Genomic DNA, 17,123 nt, shown 5'->3' with positions numbered 1-17,123 from the left:
TACTCTGTGTTCTCTGCCAATGGCTTGCTCCCTTGCTGCTTTGACTGTAAACATTTTGTGTAACCTAAGTGACATTGCTTCAAGCATTGGCATTTTGTGCTATGAAGGATTCTGATGTCTTTACATATTATTCTTCTATTGCAAGCAGCTGTCTGACTAATCATTCCATCTTCGAAACACACCCCTTTATTTGCAGTCAGTGAGTGCACAGTGCTGCCAGAGTAAATATCAACCGAGTCCGACACGATCAGACATAAATAAAGGGAGAGTGGCCAAGGCTAGAGAATTTCACTATGAATTACCTCACTGTGAATTTACAATACAACCTCAATTTGACTCTAACTAGAGCCAGATAGTCCCATGCTACTGTACAATACTTCCTTCTGGCAGTACTCAATTCTACAGGCTAGATATCCTCCAAAGTAAAATTTCACTGTCTATACTTTCGTTTTCTGACCCATAATGTATCATTCCCTCCAAATTCAATCCTGCATTCATGTTTCTTTTCCACCCCTGACTTTTCAATCTTCCTATCCTTCACTTTTAAATCCCTCAACATATCTATTCATCTCCAATTCATTAATGTACAAACTCCATGCAGCCAGTCATCCGAGGCAGGAATTGAACCTGGGTCCCTGGCGCTATGAGGCAGCATTGTTCAACACTGAGCCAACGTGCTGCCAATTAAGAAGGTGTACAATGTGCAGTGTACAGGGTGTTAGCTTTTATTGCTGGTGGGATTGAGTTTTGGAGCTACGAGGTCATGCTGCAGCTGTACAAAACTCTGGTGTGGTCGCACTTGGAGTATTGTGTACAGTTCTGGTCACTGCATTATAGGAAGGATGTGGAAACTTTGCAAAGGGTTCAGAGGAGATTTACGAGGATGTTGTCTGGTATGGAGGGAAGGTCTTATGAGGAAAGGATGATGGACTTGAGGCTGTTTTCATTGGAGAGAACAAGGTTGAGAGGTAACTTAACTGAGACATATAACACAATCAAAGGGTTTGATAGGGTGGACAGTGAGAACCTTTTTCCTCGGATGGTGATAGCTAGCATGAGGGGACATCACTTTAAATTGAGGGATGATAGATAAAGGGCAGATTTCAGAGGTAGTTTCTTTACTCAGAGTAGTAGAGGCGTGGAACGCCCTGCTTGCAACAGTAGTAGACTCGCCAACATTAAGGGCATTTAAATGATCATTGGATAAAGATGTGGATGAAAATGGAATAGTGTAGGATAGATGGGCTTCCACAGGTCGGTGCAACATAGAGGACCGAAGGGCTTGTACTGCGCTGTAATGTTCTATGTTCTATGTTCTGGAGCTCGGTGGTCAGTGGTGCTCTGCAGGGATCTGTTCTGGAGCCTCTGCTCTTTGTGATTTTTATAAATGACTCGGATGAGGAAGTGGAATTGTGGGTTAGTAAGTTTACCAAAGACACAAAGGTTGGTGGAGTTGTGGATAGTGTCAAGGGCTGTTGTAGGTTGCAATGGGACATTGACAGGATGCAGAGCTAGGCTGAGAAGTGACAGATGGAGTTCAACCTGGAAAAGTATAAAGTGATTCATTTTAGAAGTTTGAATTTGAATACACAGTACAGGGTTAAAGGCAGGATTCTTGGCAGTATGGAGGAGCAGAGCGATCTTGGGGTCCACGTCCATAGATCCCTCAAAGTTGCCACCCAAGTTGATAGGGTGTTAAGAAAGTGTAAGGTGTGTTGGCTTTCATTAGCAGGGGGATTGAGTTTAAGAGCCGCGAGGTTATGCTGCAGCTCTACAAAGCCCTGGCTAGATTACACTTGGAATATTGTGTTCAGTTCTGGTTACCTCATTAAAGGAAGGATATGGAAGCTTTAGAGAGGATGCAGTGGAGATTTACCAGGATGTTGCCTGGACTGGGGGCATGTCTTATGAAGAAAGGCTGAGGGAGCTGGTCTTTTCTCATTGGAATGAAGAAAGATGAGAGGTGTATAAGATGATAAGAGACATAGATAGAGTAGATAGCCAGGGACTTTTTCCCAGGGCAGAAATGGCTCTCATGCAAGGGCATAATTTTAAGCTGATTGGAAGAAGGTTTAGGGGAGATTAGTTCTTTACACAGAGAGTGGTGGGTGCGTGGAATGTATCACCAGTGGTGGTAGTCGAGTTATTTACGTTAGGGGCATTTAAGTGACTCTTGGATAGGCACATGGATGATAGCACAATGAAGGGCACAATGATCTTAGAGTAGAATAAAAGGTCAGCACAACATCGAGGGTTGAAGGGGCTGTACTGTGCTGTTCTGTGTTCTATATTCTATGTTCTTTCTTTTAGAGCAATTTCTGTTTTTGTTTCTGAAGGTTGAGGGGTGACATGATAGAAGGTTATAGAATAATAAGAGGTATAGGTAGAGTGAATGGTAGCTGTCTTTTCCTAGGATGGGGATTTCAAGTCTAGCGGGCACATTTTTAATGTAAGAGGAGAGAGATTTCAAAAAGACATGAGAGGCAATTTTGTTCAAATGGGTGGTTAGTGTGTGGAAATAACTTCCTGAGGAAGTGGTGGAAGTGGGTACAATTGCAGTGTTTAAAAGACATTTGGATAGGTACATGAGTAGGAAAGGTTTGAAGGGATATGGGCCAGCAGCAAACAGGTGGGGCTAGTTTAGTTTGGGGTTATGCTCAGCATGGACCAGTTGGACCGAAGGATCCGTTGCCAAGCTGTATGACTCTGTGACTCCATGACTCTATGACTATGACTCTCCTAATCTTCATTCCAATGCCAATCTTTTGTGTGTTTCTCCAAAGCTCCAATCTTTCTCAATGTCTATTCTGCATCTTCAGCATGTTGATTAATTAATCTTCAAGAAGGCTAAGGGAATGTTAATTTTTATCTCTTGGGATTGAAACGCTCAAGTGAGGATGTGGTGCAGAGCACATCGCCTTGACCGAGTTCCATGGTGCACAATGCTTTCAATTTTTGGCACCGATTTTTACCAAGATATATTAGCTATGGAGAGGTTATATTGCAGATTCCCATAATGATGCTCACAATGAAATATTTAAAATATGAACATTGAATGCATTTACTTGGCTGGATTAGCTTAGTTTAGATTTAATTGAGATGTTTAATATGATAAAGAGATTCTGTTGGGTTGATACCATCCTTTTTGAACATCTTGCACAGTACTGTTGTCTAAGGAAAGTAGACTCTTTAAGGGTCCAAGGGTTATTGAAGCAGACAGGGAGAATATTTGATGAAATCTCCAAAAAGAATTTTGACAGAAGCAAAGAGTCAGGAACAAAGAGAATAATCCCTTGTCTTGGTATCACTGCTGGATGTGTTCAGGGATTTTAACAGAACTTTGATGTATGCTGGAGAATATACTCTCTGGATAGGCCTCTCTGATTAGATTAGTGAGCTCGAACAGCTTTTCATAAATATTTTAATTAAAGTTAGAAAGCTGTGATAAGATAATTTTCTTTCCTTTTGATGTTATTATTCATTTCTGTGCAACCTTTTAATGAATGAGCAATGTAGTCAACACGAATTTCTGTCTGGATAGAAAAATGAAATTGAATTGCTGACTTGAATTGAAATTGTGATTGAAGAGATGGGTAAATCCAAAATAATAGAACACAAACAACTGCAAACCCAGGCTCATCAAAAATGAAGTCAAGCTGCACAATTTAGTAGTTAGAACAGTACTTTTTTTGTTCAAGAAGGTTAATTAGGTTTTTAAAATAGACACAGAAACTTACAAGAAGTCTTCCAGAATGCACATGACTGCTCTCGTTTATTCACTCCAGGCAAAAACATAAGGTGATGTGTTATAGAGTCATAGAGTCATAGAATCCTAGAGCATGGAGACAGGCGCTTTGCCCCAAACTGGTCCATGCCGATCAAAATGTCCATCCACGCTAACCCCATTTCCTGCATTTGCTCCATATCCTTCTAATCCTTTCCTATCCATGTATTTGTCCAAATGCCTTTGAAATGTTGTTAATGTACTCACCTCAACCACCTCCACTGACAGCTCATTTCATATGCTTTCTACCCTCTGTGTAAAAAAGTTGCCCTTTGGCTTCTCTTTTATTCTTTTCCCTCTAACCTTAAACTGATGCAGTCTAGTTCTCGATTCCTCAACCTGGGAAAATTGAGTGCCTTCATCCAATCCATGCCTCTCTCAATCTCCCAGTCTCCTATCCCCTAAAGAAAAAAATCCTAGCTTGTCCAACCTCTCCCTATAACTCAGACCATTGAGTCCTGGCAACATCCTTGTAAATTTCTTCTGTACTCTTTTTCCCATTTAATAACATCCTTCCTCTAACAAGGTGACCGAAAAGGAACACAATGCTCCAAGTGAGGCCTCACCAACATCCTGTATAACTGCAACATAACTTCCAACTTCAGTCCTCAATGTCCTGACTAATGGTGGCCAGTGTTCCAAAAGCTTTCTTCACTACCTTGCCTACCTGTAACCCCATTTTCAGAGAATTGTGTACCTGAATTCCAAGGACTCTCAGTTCCACTTCACTCCTTAAGGCCCTACCATTCACCACGAGGCGTCTGCCTTGATTTGACTTTTCAAAATGTAAGACCTCACACTTATCCAAATTAAACTCTATTTGCCATTTCTCAGCCCACTTCCCCAACTGATCTAGGTCCTGCTGCAATTTCTGAAAACCTTCCTCACTGTTCACAATACCGCCTATTTTAGTGTCATCTGCAAACTTATTAATCATGCCTTGTACATTCTTATCCAAATTATTGATATAAATAACAAACTAATGGACCCAGCACCGACCCCTGAGGCACTCCACTCATCACAGGCCTCCAATCCTGACAAGCATCCTTCCACTATTACCCTCTGCTTCCTACATCAAGCCAATTGTGTATCTACTTTGGCAGCTCCCCTGAATTCCAACACATCTAACCTTCCAGAGCAGCTTACCATGTGAAACCTTATCACAGACATTACTGAAATCCATACTGACAAACTTCTGGGTCAATTCATCAAAGAACTCTAACAACGTTTGTGGGGCATGATCTCCCGTACACAAAGTCTTGCTGACTACTTCTAATCAAACCCTACCTTTCCAAATGCATGTATATCTTCTGTTTCAAAATCTTCTCAAGTAATTTACCTATCATAGATGTTAGGCTTACTGATCTGTAGTTCCCAGTTTTTTTCTTTGCAGCCCTTCTTGAATAAGGGCACAACGTTCACTACCCTCCAGTCTTCTGGGACCTCACCCGTGGCTAATGCTGATTAAAGAAATGTCAGCCAAGATCTCTGCAATTTCTTCTCGAGCCTCTTGCAGTGTTCTTGGATATATCTGGTCAAGACCAGGAGATTTATCTACCTTCACATTCTAATACATCCAACACCTCCTCTGCTGTGATATGGACTGTCCTCAAGGTATCACCACTAACTTCCCCAAGTTCCCCAGTCTTCATGTCCTTCTCCATAGTAAACACAGAGGAGAAATATTCATTGAACATCTCGCCCATCTTCTGTGGTTCTACACATACATGTCCACTTTGATACCTGAGGGGTCATATTCTTTCTCTAGTTATTCTTTTTCCTTTAATATACCTAAATAACCTCTTTGGATTCACCCTAATCTTCTCAGCCAAGGCTATCTCGCGCCCTCTTTTTTCCCTTCCTCTGTCCCCTGTCTCCCTCCAGGGATTCCTTTGATCCCAGCTGCCTGTACCTGAGCCATAACTCCTTTTTTCTGGTCAAAACCTCAATATCTCTTGTCATCCAGGGTTTCCTATTCCTGCCAACCTTGCCCTTCACCCTCACAGGAACATGCAGACCTTGAGCTCTCATTATCTCACTTTTAAAGGCCTCCCACTTGCCAGAGGTCCCTTTGCCTGTAAACAAACTCCTCCAATCAACCCCTGCAAGCTCCTGCCTGAATCCATCAAAATTCACCTTGCCCCAATTTAGAACTTGAACCTGTGGACCAGATTTGTCCTCTCTATAACTATTTAAAAATTAATAGAACTACAGTCATAGGTCCAAAATTGCTCCCCCATTGTCACCTCAGTCATCTGTCCTGCCCTATTTCCCAATATGTTTTGCTTGAGGAAACTTTCCTGAATGCATCTAACAAATTCCACCCTATCTAAGCCCTTTACGCTATGGCAGTACCAGTCTATGTTCAGAAAATTGAAATTCCCTCCAATTGGTCCTGCGAGTCTCCCCAGCCTCCCTGCATAGTACAACCCAATAACGTGACCATCCCCTTCTTATTTATTAGCTCCACCCACAAAGTCTCACTGGAGGATCCTTCAGTTATTCCATCTCTGGTTCCTGCTGTGGTACTCACTTTAATCAAAAATGCAACTCCCCCCTCCCCTCCTTCCACCACCTCTGTCCTGCCTAAAGCACCTGTGTCCTGGCACATTAGGCTGCCAGATCTGTCCCACCTTTGGCCATGTTTCTGTAATGACTATAAAATCCTAGTCCCATGTACCTATCCATGTCCTGAGTTCATCGATCCTAACTCTCAGCCTTCTTGCATTGAAATAGATGCAATTTAATCCAGCAGGCATTGCTTGCTCCTTGTCATGTTCCAGCCTGACCGGTCTCTTCAACCTCCTATTTCTGATTACTGTATCTCCTTCCAGCATCCCACTTGCCTCCCTGTTGAGAATCCCACCCTCCTGCAAATCTAGTTTAAAACCTCTCTTGCAGCATCAGCAAATCTGGCTGCCAAGATATTGGTCCCTCTCCAGGTCAGGTGCCACCCGTACCTCTTGAACAGGTCATCTCTGCCCCAGATAAGACTCCAGTGATCTAAAAATCTGAAACCCTGCCCTTTTGTATCAAATCTTTAGCCATGCATTCATCTGCCAAATCCTCCTGTTCTTACTCTCAATAGCACGTGGCGCTAAAAGTAATCCGGAGATTACCACCGGCAAGGTCCTGGATTTTTACTTTTTTCCTAGCTCCCTTTAATTACTCTGCAGGACCTCAACCTTTTTTCTACCTCCGTCATCTGTGCCAACATGGACAATGACTTCTGGCTGCTCCCCCTCCCCATTGGGAATGTTTTGCAGCCATTCCGAGACATCCTGGACCCTGGCACCTGAGAGGAAAAATACCATCCTGGATTCCCGTTTGTGGTCACAGAATCTCCTGGCTGTCCCATTGATTATCAAGCCTCCTATCACAAAGCTCCTGTTTATCTTTACTCTTTCCAGCTGCACCCCAGAGCCAGTCATAGTGTCACTGACCTGACTACTGCTGCTTTTCCCTGATGGTCATTCCCCCAAGAGTATCTTAAATGGTATACTTGTTTTCAATGGGAATGGCCACAGGAAATCTCTGCACTCTCTGCCTACTCCCATTGACTTGCTCCACTGTCACCCAACTACTCTCTGCCTGCACCTTAGGTGTGGCCAACTCACTAAAACTCTTATCCATGAAGTACTCAGCATCTTGGGTGATCCTGAGTGCATCCAGCCTCAGCTCCAGCTTCCCCAGCACAGTCTCCCAGGAGCTGCAGCTGGGTCAACTTCCCACATGTGTAGCCATCAGCGATGATGGATGTCTCCCTCAGCTCCCACATCCTGCAGGAGGAACATGTGACTGGCCTACATGCCATCTTAACTGCTGTAAGACTAAAGAGGAAAGTTAAAAGGACTTTACCTGAGCTTACCTGTATGTTTTGCTGAGCTGCTGCTGTCTGAAGTCTCTCAAGTCAAAGCTTACTAGTTACTCTGCTACCAACAAATTTTGCAATAACACATCTTTCTAAGGAAATTACAATGTAATTAATTTATTTACGTTCCTTATCAAAACCTACAAGATTCTCGGGGGGCTTGACAAGGTAGAACTCGAGAAAATGTTTGCACTTGGGGTTTTGATTCATGGGACATGCTTACAGAATAAGGGGGTACTCATTTAAAACTGTGATAGAGTCAAAGGGCCATAGAGTAATACAGCATGGAGGCGAAAGTGAGGACTGCAGATGCTGGAGATTCAAGTCAAGATTAGAGTGGTGCTGGAAAAGCACAGCAGGTCAGGCAGCATCCGAGGAGCAGGAAAATCGATGTTTCGGGTAGCAGTCCTTTATCAGGAGAAGGGAGATGAAGGGCTCTTGCCTGAAACATCGATTTTCCAGCACCACTCTAATCTTGACTCTAATCTCCAGTATCTGCTGTCCTCACTTTTGCCACTTTCTCTGGCTGTCCATTCCATATACGCACCATTCTCTGTGTGAAGAAGTTGTCGCTCAGGTCCTTCTTAAATCTTTCCTCTCACCTTAAATCTCTGCCCTCTAATTTTCAATTCCCTATCCTTGGGAAAAAGACTCTATGCATCCAACCTATCTATGCCGCTCATGATTTTATAAAACCTCTATAAGGTCACTCCTTATTCTCCTACGTTCCAAGGACTTCCTGGCCACCTCTCCCTGTAACTCAGGCCTATGAGTCCTGGCAACATCCTCCTAAATCTTCTTTGCACTCTTTCCAGCTTAACTATGCCTTTCTTCTAACAGGGTGACCAAAACTGTTCACAATGCTCCAAGTGCAGCCTCACCAACGACTGATACAGCTGCAACATAACGTTCCAACTACTATACTCAATGTCTCGACTGATGAAGGCAAGCATGCTAAATGTCTTCTTCACCACCCTGACTACCTGTGACGCCGCTTTCAAAGAACTAGGTACTAGTACTCCGAGAAGAATTCCTGAAGAAGGACTCATTCCCGTAATGTTGATTCTCCTGCTCTTTGGATGCTGCCTGACCTGCTGCGCTTTTCCAGCAACACATTTTCAGCTCTGATCTCCAGCATCTACAGTCCTCACTTTCTACTAGTACTCCGAGATCCCTCTGTTCCACAACACTGCTCAGGACTCCTCATACAATGACTATATAAATACTACCTTGGTTTGACTTTCCAAAGAGCAACATCTCACACTTTTCTGTATTGAATTGCATTTGCCAGTCCTCAATCCACTTCCCATCTGATCATGATCCCTCTGCAATTTTTGATAATCCTCTTCGTTATCAACGATACTTCTAAATTTTGTATCATCCGCAAACTTACTAATCATGCCTTGTACCTTCGCATCCAGATCATTTACGTAAATAACAAATAACAAAAGTCCCAGCACCAACCTCTGTGGCACAGCACTAGTCACAGGCCTCCAGTCTGAGAAACAGCCTTCAATCATCACCTTCAGCTTCCTACTGTGGAGCCAATTTTAAATCCAATTAAGTAGCTCTTCCTGGATCCCATGCAACCTAACCTTCAAGACCAGCCTGCCAAAGTGGGACCTTGTCAAAGGCCTTACATATTTACACACTCACACAGACCCTCTCTCATACATATGCTCTCTCACAGACACAGACACACACACACACACCCACACCAATGCAAGCACCCACTCACAGGCTTATACTCCATCACACACATGCACAGACTCTACCAAGCACGCACACACACAAACACATACTCTCACATGCACTCACATTCACATGCTCAGACTCATGCTCTCATCGGCGACACGCACACACTCTCTCTGTCTCTCCCTGACATGCACGCACACACATAAGTAAGTGAATTTGCATTTGCAGAATTTTAATTGCAGATACATTCTATTTGTTCAAAAAGCACACAATCTGCAGGCAGTCAACACAGTTAGTCAATTCATGTAGCATTTTATAAATTCCTACTTTGGAAATGGAACAAATCTGGCTCAAGATTGAGATACAGACACATTCTAACCTCACACTTTTAATCCATTGTCTGAGCTGAGATGTCACTTTTTTAATAACAATTTAAGTAATCTTGAGAATGTGACTGGAAAGAAGTTCTGAGATTTGCATAGTAATGAACCAAAACCTGCAACCCATTCTAAAACATGAAAGACTTAACAACAATCTAGGTTTGTTCAATATATCATTTCAGTTGCATGACACTATGATCTTTTGCTATAAGTTCTGTGTCTTATGATCCTGCTCCACAGCTACCTGACAAAGGAGCAGTGCTTTGAAATCTAGTACTTCCAAATAAACCTGTTTGATTATAACCCGATGTTATGTAATTTTTAACAAAGTCCGTATAGACAATGGTCCTACCCTCATCTATCTTCTTGGCTCCCTCCTGGAAAATCTCCAAGATTTGTCAGACATGACTTCCTGCACTCAAATCCATGCTGAGTATCCCTCGTCAGACCTTGACTATCCAAATGTTGGTTGATCCTGTTCCTCAGTATCCTGCCTATCACTAATGTCAAGTTCACTGGTCTGAAGTTCCCTAACTTGTCTTTGCTATCTTTCTTAAATAATGAAACAACATTAGCCATCCTCCAGTCTTCTGGAACTGCTCCACTGCCTAAAGATGAAGCAAAATTCTCTGCAAGGCCCTCTGGAACTTTCTCGCTCACCTCCCATAATGTCCGAGGCTGGACTTGATCAGGCCCAGGGGATTTATTCACATTAATATGCTTTCAGGCTGCAAACACCCGAGATGTAAAAGAATGTTTCCTCCTGGAAGGTAGTGAATGTTTGGAATACTCTACTCCAGACAGATGTGCAGGTTAGATCACTGCAAATATTTAAAATAGAAGGAGATAGAATTTTGAGATTTAAGTGCTATGAAAAATTAGCACAACTAAGGAGTTGAGACCTGGAGTAGATCAACCATAAACTTACTGAATGGTAGGGCAGGCTTCATCATAGAATCCCTACAGTGTGGAAACAGGCCATTTGGTCCAACAAGTCCCTCTGAAGAATAACCCGCCCAGACCCATTCCCCTAATCTTACTCTATATTTACCCTTGACTAATGCACCTAATCTGCATATCCCTGAACACTATGGGAAATTTAGCATGGCCAATTCACCCTGACCTAGGCAAAAGGGACAACTGCAGATGCTGGTAAAGCTAGGCAGGTTCAGGCAGCATCCGAGAAGCAGGAGAATCATGTTTTGGGCAAAAGCCCTTCATCAGGAATTTCCTGATGGTTGGTGGGAGAAGATTAGTGGTAGTGAACTACCTCAAACAAGCCTTATTCAGTATGAGATACTGATCAGGATGGAAAATGCAACAAGGAGATGGCAATTGGGAAAATACCATAGTATCTTTTATCCATTGGTACATTTAATCTTGATATCTGTATTTTAGCTTCTGACTATTTCACATTTTACTTAGCAGCAATTATCAACAGTCAAATAATGAACTAATATTTGAACTAGATTAAGACTAAAGTTTTGCTCAAAGTTAGTTTATAATTAGAACATACAGGAAAGTTGTATAATTCTCAAATCACGGACCGTTCTACAGACAAACCTGTTGTGATTGTGATGTAGCATTATATTGATAGATTGTTAGGTAAGGGGATTAATAAATGTGGAGCAAAGGCAGCTGACTGGAGTTGAGATATTCAGCAGCCATGATGGAAAACAACGTGCATTGACTTCATGGATTATAGTGTCCTCCTCCTGTCCTTTGTCCATCAAAAAGCAGATCTTTTTGTCTGTGTTGAATTTTATATCAAAACAGCAATTGCTTATTAAGCTCAGCAGGTCTGGCTGCATCCATGGAGAGAAAGCAGAGTTGACAGTTCCAGTGACAACATTCTGAATCTGTAACTTGAGTAGAGTGGCATATTCTGAGGCCCTACAGAATTAAGACTGAATTAAATCAAAACCAATAGGTCAGCTCAGAGTGTAAATAGGGCACCAAAGAATTCTTATCAAGTGAAGTATGGCAAGGAAAGTGAAGGATGGGACACAAAGGTTTCAGTCACATTCAGATAAAAAGGAAAGTGAGAGCTTGGCCTTGAGACCATTACCTACTGCTTCCTGTCACTGCCGGTCTCTTCAAACACTCCCATTTGCCATGGGCTCTGTAGGTCTGGCCACCACTCTGTACCCTGTCAGGTGACCACATGTGAATTATTGACAGAACACTGTGCACATTCTTACCATAAACATGAACAGCATTTATAAACTGTATAGCATCATGTAAGCAAGACTGAGTTCCTGCTAAGATTTGCTTTTCCAAAATGCAGCACCTCACATTTATCTAAATTAAACATAATTTAATGAAACTAGAAGTAATTGGTGGTAAGGTGCAATGTTGCTCATGTGATTTCTAGTCCAGTTACAGAATCGTTTGTAAACATAAATCTCCCAGGCTTGATAAGAAGCACGAATTGGAATGTAACAAGAGGAAATTTTAGGAACTCTGTCGAAAATCATCCAGAAATCACTGAGAACTGGAGAGGTGCGTTGCGGTTGTGAGGTGGGGAGGGTGTGCGAGGTTGGGGGGGGGATTGGGGAATGCGGGGATAATGGAGGTGGGGTAGTTGAGATGGGTGCTGGTGCTGGAGAAACATAGATACTTTTTCTCACAAGGGAAGACAACAGGCAAAAGGAGATTAAAGTGAGTTTCTGGATAAAGTTATAGTTACCCTTTTTTAATGATAAGGTTGTGAAGTATCTAAATAGAAATAAAATAATGAAAGATCCTTGGATCTGTGTCAATGAATTGGATGGTTTCTCAATCCAGATTTCTGATTTTACTTGAGGGTGTAGCAAAGGAGCTTGATCAGAGGATGGCAGTGGATGTGGTGAATTTGAATTGAGATCAGCTTTTCTTCTGGAATGTTTAGGACTATAAGTAAGTGAGAATTAGTTGAACAATATTACAAGAACAGTTACTTGCATTTATAGACAAACACAATACTGGATGCGGAAACTAAAAATTGAATAAATTGAAGAAATTCAACAGCTATGGTAACATCTGTAGAGAGAGAAACAAGAGTTAATGTTTTCCACTGTGACCTTTCATCTGATTGGGGAGAGGTTAGAGATGTGATCGATTTTGAGTAAATTGTTAGTGGGACAAACTCACAAGAAGGTCTCTGATATGGTGGAAGACAGGAGAGTTGGAGTGACAGAAAATTTAGTCCTTCAGGGCTAAAGAGAATAGCAATGTTGCCCCATTGCTACAAAGAGACAAAGAAAAGGATGGTAAGTCTAGAACAAGTGGTACTGCAGCCTGAAAGTGAAAATAAAAGAAAGGTTGAAGTATGCAAAGTTTAGAAAACAAAAATTTTGGGGGCAGAGTTTATGGGATGAAATTACTGAACTTCTTGCTGTGTCCTAAACCCTGTAAACTGTCTGAGCAAAAGATGAGATGCTGTTCCTCAAAATTACTTTGAGCTTCACTGGAACAGTGCAGCAGGTCAAGGACAGGGATATCAGCAAGGGTGGAGGATTACAGAGTTGCTGCATGCAGACGGAGGCCAATCAGTATATTGAGCCTGCACTGGTTCCCTTACCACTCCTGCCTTTGCCCCATACCTACACACCATTTATATCCCAATAACCATTGAATATCCTCTTGAATGCCTCAATTAAACCTGCCTCACCACATTTCCAGGATGTGCATCACATACTCGGGCTAGTCACTGTGTGAAAACGTTTTGCCTTACATCACCCTAGCTTCGTTTGCACATCACTTTAAAACTATGCCCTCACCTTTTTTAACTTTAAAAAGCTTCCCGATCTATTCTGTCCAGCTTGCTCATAGTTTTGAAAACTGCAGCTCTTTCCTTTCCCAAGGAGAACAGTCCCAACTTCTTCAATCTATCCTCCTCACTGAAGTCTCTGATGCTTGGAAATATTCTTGTAAATTGCCTCTGCATTCTCTCTATTGCAGTCACATCTTTCCTAATATTTAGGTGCCCAGAACTCTCCACAATACTCCAGCTGAGGTCGAACAAGTGTTTTGTACCCAATCATCACCATCTCCTTGTCTTGAGCTTCCTGTCCCTATTACTAAAGCTGAAAACACCATCTGCTTTAACTTATTACTCTCTCCCCATGTCCTGCCACCCTCATTGATCTGAGCACACATACACACAGGTACTTCTGCTTCTGCACCCCATTTAGAATTGTATTCTCTATTTTATATTGTCTTTCAATGTTCTTCCAGCAAGGTCATCTTGTTTGCATTGAACCTCATTTGCACTGATCTGCCCACCACACCAACTTGCCAATGGTCCTTTTGCAGTCCTACACTATCCTCCTTACAGTTTACAATTCTTCCAAATTTAGTATAATCTGCACTGTTTCAAATAGTTCCTTGCACTTCAAGATCTAGATCATTCATATTTATGTATATCAGAATATTGAACCCCTAGGGAACTCCACTACACAACTTTTATCCAGCCCTGAAAAGAATATCCATTGGCCTTTATTCTTTGTTTCCTATCACTCAGACAATTTTGTATCCATGTTAATATCCTTTTTATACCACAATTTTCCTCACAACTCTGTTACGTGACTCTGTAAGAAGTGCCTTTGGAAATCCATACATGCCACGTTAACAGCATAACCCTCATCAGGCCAATCTCTTACCTCTTCAAAGAACATGATTTTTCCCTTTAGAAATCAATGCTAACTAGATTAGATTAGATTAGGTTCCCTCCAGTGTGGAAACAGGCCCTTCGGTCCAACAAGTCCACACCAACCCTCCAAAGAGTAACCCACCCAGGCCCATTCCCCTACACTATGGAAAATTTAGCATGACCAATTCACCTAACCTGCACATCTTTGGACTGTGGGAGGAAACTGGAGCACCCGGAGGAAGCCCATGCAGACATGGGGAGAACATGCAAACTCCACACAGACAGTTGCCCGAGGCGGGAATTGAACCTGGGTCCCTGGCACTGTGAGGCAGCAGTGCTAGCCACTGAGCCACGATGCTGCCCAACTCTTCCTCATCAGCTCTCCTTTTTTCACCTGATAATTAATTCTATCCCAAATAATTATGTCTGGAAGCGTCTCCACCACCAAAGTTAAACTGACTGGTCTGTAATAGCTGGGATTATCTGGGAAGGCCTTTCTTGAACAAGGCAGGAATTAAAATAAAATGTCACTCTAAACTCTGGGTTGATTGAAAGGAGCTGGTCTGCAAATGAGTCTCTAATCTGTTTTTGGTCTCCCCGGTGTAGTGGATGTCTTTGATGCACTGAAGTGTACAAAAGAACAGGAGTATTATCAAACAAATAGGGAGCTATTAGGGCAAATGACCAAAGTCTTGATAAGGTTACAATGAGCATCTAAAAAGAAGAGGGACAGTAAGAGAGATGGAAGGGTTTAGGATAGGAGATTCCAGCTGTTATGCCCCGAGCAGCTGATTAAAGGTAATGATACACAAGGAAGTGGAGTTGGAGGGGTGCAGTTCTTTTTTGGAAGGTGGTGGATCCGAAGGGATTACAGAGATAGAGAGGTGTGAGGTTAGGAAGACGTTTGAAAAGAAAGTTGAGAATTTGAGTGGGAGTTAATGTGTGTCAGGGAGAACAGGAATGAGCAGTGATTGATGCAAGTTAGGAGGTAGACAGCAGAGATTGGATGCGTCTGAGTTTGGGGAGGGGATAGGGAACCAACCAGCGAATCATCTGGGTTGTGAAGTCTAGGCAGAGCAGACAGACAAGAGTTTCAGCACAATGAGCTGAGTCAAGGATGGAGTTGGGCTCTACGGAATTGGCTAACTAATAATCTGAGTGTGATGGCTTAGCATTTGACTTTGGCCTTGGAGAATGTCACCAGTAGAGCCCTGTAGAAGTCGGTTTTAGTTAATATTCCGTAAATGGTCCATAGAGACAGCCAGATGTGCCAGACTGAAATGGAGCATGATCAACCACAGAGGATTTGAATTTACTTGGAAATTGGGCAGTCAGTTGGCAGATGTAATGCAATTTTTATCTTCACTGAACATTAAACTGTCAATCACGGTCTTGTCACTTTGAATTGACCCTAGCTCTTGCAGGACAAATGTTCCAGATTTCCATAATCCATTCTGGGACAATTTCTTCTTGATTTCTTATGAGTTTTAATTTTAAATCATGCCTCCTTGTTCACAAGGGTACAAAATATGTAGAAAGAAGAATATTAAAAAGAAGATTATGTGCATGGAAAATAAGAACATTCCTGGGGTCCCAATTGACAATAATTGCAAAAGACAAGACTGAAACATTTATAACCATCTTCAGCCAGAAGTGCTGAGTGGATGATCCATCTCAACCTCTTTCTGAATTCCTGAGCACCATAGATGCCAAGTTTCAGCCAATTAGATTCATTCCGCACAATATGAAGGAGCAGCATCAGGCACTGGATACTGCAAAGTGTATGGGACCTGACAATCGTCTGGCAGAACTTCTAAAGACCTGATTTCAAGAACTGGATGCACACCGAGCCAAGCTTTTCCTGTCCAACTCCAGATTTGACATTTACTTGGCAATGTGGAAAATTGTCCAGGTATGTCCTGCCCACAAAGCATGGGATTAATCCAATCCGGCAAATTACCATCCTATCAGCCTACTCTCCATCACCTTTAAAGTGATTGAGAGCACTATCAACAATACCTTCTATCTGCAATAATGCACATGAAAACTCAGTGTGATTGTTCTTCAGCTTTAGTCGAAGTATGGAACAAAGAGTTTAACTGAAACAGTGAGGTGAGAGTAATTGCCCTTGAGGTCAACCTGTATCCAACCAAGTATAGCATCAACTAGTCAGAGGGAAATTAAAGGCAATAAGAATTCGGGAAAAAAACTCTCCACCAGTGTCATATCCAGCGCAAAGGAAAATGGTTGCCATTATTGAAATAATTCAGTCTCATGTCATCCCTGCAGGAGTTCCTTAGCAAATTGCCTGAGGTCCACCCAACTTCAGCTGCTTCAGCATTGACCCTCGCTCCATTACAATGTCAGAAGTGGGGATGTTTGCTGACAATTGCAAAATGCTCTGCACTCTTCATGACTCCTCAGATACTGAAGCAGGCCATGTTCAAATACAACAAGACCCGGACAACTATGATTTGGCTGATAAGTAGCAAGAAACACCTATATCACACTAGTGCCAGGGATGATGATCTCCCACAAGAGAAAATGTCACATCATCCCCTTGACATTCAATAGTATTACCATCGCTGAACTCCCCACTATCAATATTCTGGGGGCTACAATTGACCAGAACCAGAAATGGACTAACTACATAAATACATTGCCAGGGTTGGAGGATCTGAGCTACAGGGAGAGGCTGAACAGGCTGGGGCTGTTTTCCCTGGAGCGTCGGAGGCTGAGGGGTGACCTTATAGAGGTTTA

Source organism: Chiloscyllium plagiosum, chromosome 35 (genome assembly GCF_004010195.1).
Source record: "Chiloscyllium plagiosum isolate BGI_BamShark_2017 chromosome 35, ASM401019v2, whole genome shotgun sequence".
Taxonomy (NCBI): Eukaryota; Metazoa; Chordata; class Chondrichthyes; order Orectolobiformes; family Hemiscylliidae; genus Chiloscyllium; species Chiloscyllium plagiosum.
The sequence above is the reverse complement of the archived record's forward strand: the minus strand, read 5'-3'. Positions refer to the sequence as shown.